Genomic DNA, 7,857 nt, shown 5'->3' with positions numbered 1-7,857 from the left:
ACCTCTGCACCTGGCACCTAATACCATACTTTTAATTGTTTTTATTTCACCTTTATTTAACCAGGTAGGCTAGTTGAGAACAAGTTCTCATTTGCAACTGCGACCTGGCCAAGATAAAGCAAAGCAGTTCGACACATACAACAACACAAAGTTACACATGGAATAAACAAACATACAATCAATAATACAGTAGAAAAATCTATATACAGCATGTGCAAATGAGGTAGGATAAGAGATGTAAGGCAATGAATAGACCATGTTGGCAAAGTAATTACAATATAGCAATTAAACACTGGAATGGTAGGATGTGAAGAAGATGAATGTGCAAGTTGAGATACTGGGGTGCAAAGGAGCAAGATAAATAAATAAATACAGTATGGGGATGAGGTAGCTTGGATGGGCTATTTACAGATGAGCTATGTACAGGTGCAGTGATCTGTTCGTTCCAGTCATTGGCAGCAGAGAACTGGAAGGAGAGGCGGCCAAATTAAGAATTGGTTTTGGGGGTGACCAGTGAGATATACCTGCTGGAACACGTGCTACGGGTGGGTGTTGCTATGGTGACCAGCGAGCTGACATAAGGCGGGGCTTTACCTAGCAGAGACTTGTAGATGACCTGGAGCCAGTGGGTTTGGCGACGAGTATGAAGCGAGGGCCAGCCAACGAGATCATACAGGTCGGAGTGGTGGGTAGTATATGGGGCTTTGGTGACAAAACGGATGGCACTGTGATAGACTGCATCCAATTTGTTGAGTAGAGTGTTGGAGGCTATTTTGTAAATGACATCGCCGAAGTCGAGGATCGGTAGAATGTTCAGTTTTACGAGGGTATGTTTGGCAGCATGAGTGAAGGATGCTTTGTTGCGAAATAGGAAGCCAATTCTAGATTTAATTTTGGATTGGAGATGTTTAATGGGAGTCTGGAGAGTTTACAGTCTAACCAGACACCTAGGTATTTGATACCCCGTTCAAAGGCACTTAAATATTTTGTCTTGCCCATTCACCCTCTGAATGGCACATACACAATCCGTCTCAATTATATCAAGGCTTAAAAATCCTTATTTAACCTGTCTCCTGCCCTTCATCTACACTGATTAAACTGGATTTAACAGGTGACATCAATAAGGGATCATAGACTGACCAGGTGAAAGCTATGTCATGGATAGAGCAGGTGTTCCTAATGTTTTATACACTCACTGTATATATGATAGGTGCAGTGAAATGTGTTGTTTTACAGGGTCAGCCATAGTAGTACGGCACCCTGGTGCAAATTAGGGTTAAGTGCCTTGATCAAGGGCACATCGACATTTTCCTCACCTTGTCAGCTCGGGTATTCAAACCAGCAACCTTTCGGTTATTGGCCCAGCGCACTAACCGCTAGGCTACCTGACACCAGATCTATGACTCATTAATGTCAACCTTTCAGAGTAGTTACAGGAGGAGAAATCACAAACTGTCAATATAGCTCTGCTACTAAACAAAGGTGAGTCTTTAAAACAGTGGCGGTTCTAGACCATTTTAACTGGGGGGGGGGCCAAGATGGGGCCAATTGTACTGTTAGAGGGGCCAGTTACATTAGACATTATTGTTGTCATATCGTTTTCTTCACTGCATTGCAGGCATTAGCAGGCAAAAGACCATGTTCATAATCATCATCGTTGTCACTGTCTAATAACGGATGTAAAAAAAGAATAATTTTTGCTATCAGTTATGTAAAAATGATTTCATACTCCACATTTAGGGGGTCCAAAATTGTTGTCACAGGGGCACTGCCCCCCCACCCCCCCAGAACCGCTAGTGCTTTAAAAGTGAAAGTAACCTCTTTTCTTAGGGCATTACTGACGCAAGAGGCAAGTGTGACAGTGATAAAATGGCTTCCAGACGGTTTCTCCCAGAGGATCTCTCCTGTCCTGTGTGCTGTGACATCTTCAAGGATCCTGTCCTGTCGTGTAGCCACAGCTTCTGTAAAATCTGTCTGCAGGAATACTGGAAAGGGAATGAGTGTAAAGAGTGTCCAGTTTGCAGGAGTGGATCGTCAAGACACGAACATCCATGTAACCTGGTTTTAAAAAACCTGTGTGAGGCCTGCTTACAGGAGGGAAGTCAGAGAGCTTCAGAAGAGTTGCTCGACATTCTGCACAGTAAGAAACTCAACACACTGGTCACACAATGGTTGAATCAACATTGTTTACACATAATTTCAATGAAATTACATAGAACCAACATGGAATAGACATTGCCCTCTTGGCCAGATCTCACTCATAAAAGACATCTGTGCCCAGTGGGAAGATCTTCTGTCTGGAGGATAAACAGCCTGTCTGTTTTGTGTCAGACTTCCAGAAAACACACAAACCACAAGTTCTGTTCCATAGACGAAGCTGCACAGGATAAGAAGGTAATAAGCAAACTATAAATATGGGACTCGGGTCCTCAAGGGTTATGTATTCTGGCCTTTGCCTTTTTATCAGCGCAGGTTAATCATGTTTGTGGACTTGTTCTCTATAGCCTTTTAACAACGTTAATAAATCAATTGGAGAAATCAGAAATTAGAATCCTTAAGAGTCTGACGGACGGGTGCGTCAATATAAGTAACATAATAAAAAAAAATCCCCATCAAAATCTGTCAGTTTAAGCTAGAGCTATTTTGCAGTAGACAGATGCAGACCATGCATCTGCCTATCCTTCCGCATCTGCGGTGGAAGGTGGCCGAGCTACAGCTGAGCCGAGCTATAATGCCCTTTTAGTGTAAGAGCTGTTTGAAAAGAACACCTGAAATTTCAGCCTGTTTCGGTGGGATGGAGTTTCGGCTTTCATGGTGACCTCACCATGCAGTAAATTAGTTAATAGAATAAATAGACGAATAAAAATAAAGAGCTCCAAAACTCTGCCAATAATAGCACATTGTGTTCCCCTCCCCACTCAGACCACTCCCTGAGAGTCGTAGCAAAAGTCTTGCTTGAAAAATTGCCCTTTGCTAAGAAGCTATTTGTTTCTTTTAGGCCATTATAATATAATTTCACTGCAGAGCAGCTAAATCAGGGTCACACAGTGTTTCTTGGTAGTCTTAAACAAATCTACTTTGAAACAAAAAGCATACACCTCACACACATGGTTATGGGCTTAAAAAAAAAGGAAGACACGTGTACCATGTCAGATATAGTTGAAATGTACTACATTTTGAGGTTATATCCCAGTATTACACTTTATATACATCACAGAAAACTGAAATATAGCAAAACCATTGACATACAAACACCAGATTTTCTGCAGATTTAAAAAAATAAACAATTATTAAATTCAGAAAAATATTAACATTACACCCATGAGGCCAGTAGGTAATTTAACTGAAGGACAGGCTACTTGAAAAACAATCACAGTAAGGTATTTCATTGTTACACAGAAATTATTTGATAGAGAAAACAGCTGAATTTACCCTTTAATATATTACATAGTTAAACTGTTTGCCTCTACTTTGCTCAACCGAGATCCAAACAACCTGTTACATTTTCCACCTTTTGACAGGTCCAGCACACTGAGAAGCTGATGAAGGACGAGTTTTAGAAAACGCCACCAGTTTCTACAAGATGAAAAAAGCAAGCAGGATAGCTGCTCTGAGGGAGGAAGAGGAACAGAAGAGTCAGATGACGGAGATGGGAGAGGTATGACTTTGACACAATCAATCAGAACCATAGATGGGGAGATGAGAGCTGAAGACATTTCATTCCTGAGGTAAGAACCAACATCTTTGTCCTTAGTAGACATTCTTTAGATTTGTTTGATAACTATGTTGATAATATTGATTAACTGCTATGTTGTTCCTCTACAGAACTACAAAGGCCACCTTGGAAAGGTAAGCTGCCCCGTGTCTCTCTGCTTTCTGCAGTTCTGAACCCAACCCCACAGGAACACTGACTCCTGAATGTTTTTCCAGAGCACACTGCCAGATCCAGAGGGTTTCAGGAACACTGACAGACATGATCAAACACCTAGAGGCTGAAGTTCAGAGAAGATACAGGCGATAGTTCAGTACAGTAAGTGTTGTTTTGTGATTACATAATGGAAATTACATTTTGAAATAAAAAGGAGATGCACTCGCGAGCACACACACACACACACACCTCTGCTGGAAATTACAGTATACCATTTCGTACAAATTGGGACACCATATATATATTTAAAAAAAACATGTATGACCTTGTAAAACAAGACAAACTACAGTGCTCTGTTTAGCTCCCGTGAATTTGGGTCCCAACACTGCTCACCCACATCTCATCCTCTCTAAAGATCTCACCACTGTGAGATCCAGTAGAGAAACGGTTAGAGCAATCCGAGAGAGATTTGATTAAATTATCCTGAGCTCAGAGGGCTGTGACTCAGAGACACACAGTTGTGACATTGCGGTTGGAGACAGTACAGACTTGATTGTCAGTGTGATGCCAGAGTCTGTCCTCAGGAAGGGAATCAGCCCTGGGATGAAATCTTGGGAATAAAGCGCTGGTATGATGCATACACAACCCTAAGGGACAGACTCCTCACAGTGAGACAGAAACCCCAGAAGATCAGAGTGCTGTTGGATTGGGACAGAGGTAAGCTGTTATTCTCTGATCCTGACAATACTGAGGACAAAAGGGGGTGCAACTCGGGGTGGCAGGTAGCCTAGTGGTTAGAGCATTGGGCCAGTAACTGAAAGGTAGCTGGATCAAATCCCTGAGCTGACAAGGTAAAAATGTAATTCTGCCCCTGAACAAGGCAGTTAACCCACTGTTCCCCGGGAGGCCGTCATTGTAAATAAGAATTTGTTCTTAACTGACTTGCCTAATCAAATGAAGGTTAAAGAAAATCATAAAATCAATATTAGGAGCATGTTCATAATGTTTTGTCCACTCAAGGTATGTATAAGAACAGAACAGCAGCTAGAGCTGATAGCAACTGCCAAAATAATGGAAACACTTGAATAAATGAGGGATACAAAGTATATTTAAAGTAGGTGCTTCCACACAGGTGTGGTTCCTCAGTTAATTAAGCAATTAACATCGCATCATGCTTTGGGTCATGTATAAAAATGCTGGGCAGGCCATTATTTTGGCTACCATGGTTATGCCCCCATAGGATGACAGTGCCTCCATCCACAGGGCACACGAGTGGTCACTGAATGGTTTGATGAGCATGAAAACTAATGTAAACCATATGCCATGGCCATCTCCGTCACCAGATCTCAACCCAATTGAACACTTAAGGGAGATTCTGGAGCGGCGCCTGAGACCGGCGAATAACCACACTAGCGTCCTAAATAGTAGGCCTTTTGAGTATGCAAACAATAGCATGTGACATTTCGAAAATGTAGTATGCTTTAAAAGCCAGGATGTCATACTCATTTCGGCTTCTCATGTAGTATGAATGAATTGTAAACTTTTCGGGAGTGTCTCACACACACACACACACACACACACACACAAACCAGATAGGAGGGCTTCAAAATGTGATAGTTCTCTGAAGGTAAACAAAAAAAGAAATTGAAGATAGCTAAGAAAACGAGCAAAGAGTCTCCTGTTCAGATGCAAGTAATTTTTTTTGTCCTTAAAAGGATCATGACCATTTAATCGTATCTTTGAAAACAGATTGTTATTTGCAGCATGCCGTGCCTTTTACTTTAGCTAAATACGTTAACTATGTGCTTTAGTAGGACTTGAAGTTGAATGAATACCCGATAAGCTTGCTGTTATTGAGCAACAACTTCATATTTAACCTAGCTAGCCAGTTATATATGCGAAGCTGTAGCAAAGTAGTAACACTACCCCCGTGGCATACTGTATACTTTTTACTAAACATTATACATCACAAATAGTATGCGAAGATGAGTACATACTATGCAGTTTAAGTACATTGTACGCTAGTATGGGTATTCGGACACGGCCAGCGTTTTTCACCACCATCAACAAAACACCAAATGATGGAATTTCTTGTTGAAGAAGGGTATCCCTCCAATAGAGTTCCGGACAGATTGTAGAATCTATGCCAAGGTGCATTGAAGCAGTTCTGGCCCGTGGTGGCCCATTGCCCTATTAAAGATGCATTATGTTTGCGTTTCCTTTATTTTGGCAGTTACCTGTATGTGTAAGTGGAACAGTACAGTTAAGCCTAATTTATCAGAGAATCAGACCCAAAATGTACATATCTATATACTAGATTGATAGTCTTAAATCTGTATTAAGCTTAAAAATGAATTACCCAGGCAAGGAAGTACTGAATAAAATATGATTTATTTGTCAAAGTAGAGAGATCACAGGAGAGATCCCCTAGGATTTTTCCCCCCAGTGGTGGTAAGGGTAAGGGGGGGGGGGGGGGGGGGGGGCGGCGGCTCTATTGCTGCTAGTGCTCGCACAATGATATGCTAGCTGTTCCCATAGACTTCCAGTTATTGAGCCAATGACTATCCATTTAAAAGTGCGTCTGCAGAAATAAATAAAAATGATTTTTTTTTTGCAGGACACACACAGTGACATACAAAGGCACACAGCCGTACACACACACATTGTGGATAAAGAGTTACCTGACTAACCGAACACAGACGGTGTTCTTTAATGGAAGCCTCTCCAACATAATCCAGGTAGAATCAGGATTTCCCCAGGGCAGCTGTCTAGGCCCATTACTTTTTTCAATCTTTACTAATGAATTGCCACTGGCTTTGAGGAAAGCCAGAGTGTTTATGTATGCGGAGGACTCAACACTATACATGTCATCTACTACAGCGACTGAAATGACTGCAACACCTGAAGAGTTGCAGTTAGTTTCAGAGTGGGTGGCAAGGACTATGCTAGTCCTAAATATTTCTAAAACTAAAAGCATTGTATTTGGGACAAATCATTCACCAAACCCTAAAACCTCAACTAAATCTTGTAATAAATAATATGGAAATTGAGCAAGTTGAGGTGACTTAACTACTTGGAGTTACCCTGGATTGTAAAAACTGTCATGGTCAAACATATTTGATACAACAGTAGCTAAGATGGGGAGAAGCATGTCCATGATAAGGCGCTGCTCTACCTTCTTGACAGCACTGTCAGTAGGGCAGGTCCTACAGGCCCTGGTTTTGTCGCACCTGGACTACTGTTCAGTAGTGTGGTCAGGTGCCACAAAAAAGTACTTAGGAAAATTGCAATTGGTTCAGAACAGGGCAGCAGGGCTGGCCCTTGGATGTACACAGAGCTGATATTACGAATATGCGTGTCAATCTCTCCTGTCTCAAAGTGGAGGAGAGATTGACTTCATCACTGCTTGTATTTAAGAGATGTATTGACATGTTGAACGCCCCGAGCTGTCTGTAAAGTAAATGCACGTTACTCTTTTTGTGCGAGTGTTTACCCAGCTATCAGGGAAAAATGCACTGAAAGTATAAAAAGTGTTACTTCATTCACCACCAATGGCAATTAGCTTTTACCCACCAATTTTATTTACCACTACATCACTGGATAGAACGTCCTGTAACGTGAAACAACTGAAACTCTTTGGCCAGAATTCAATATTTGCAGATAGTTTTCTGCACTGTTTTCAGAAGTGCATTTGACTTGCAGAGCAGCATGTCCTGGTTGGAGTGAAATTACACTATTTAGAAACCGTCAGTGCTGTTGCTAGGATGTGCTGCTGTCTGTACTGATTGGGATAAACCACAGGACTGCCGATTTCTAAATCAAGTGTCGGCTCCCTCCAACAGGCACACACTGCTGTGCAAATGAAACTTCAGAAGTGTAGTGAATTTTTTTTTTTTTTTAAAAACAAAATAAAATATAAAAAACAAATAGGAAAAAAATTAAATAAAAAACAATAAATTGAAAAATGAATATAAAAAATACAAAAAAAA

General features: G+C 41.2%; 1 long non-coding RNA gene across 1 annotated transcript; it reads left to right on the top strand.

The window, feature by feature from the left end:
* Positions 1–81: 81 nt before the first annotated feature.
* Positions 82–5,442, top strand: LOC106571707 (uncharacterized). Its single transcript, XR_014380630.1, has 2 exons — positions 82–2,394; positions 3,522–5,442. It is a non-coding gene; the product is annotated as an uncharacterized LOC106571707 (long non-coding RNA).
* The last annotated feature ends 2,415 nt before the right edge of the window (positions 5,443–7,857 follow it).

This window comes from Salmo salar, chromosome 15 (assembly GCF_965601325.2).
Source record: "Salmo salar chromosome 15, fSalSal1, whole genome shotgun sequence".
In the NCBI taxonomy this organism is placed as follows: Eukaryota; Metazoa; Chordata; class Actinopteri; order Salmoniformes; family Salmonidae; genus Salmo; species Salmo salar.
Note: the sequence above shows the minus strand (reverse complement) of the source record. Positions and strands in the feature narration are given on the sequence as shown.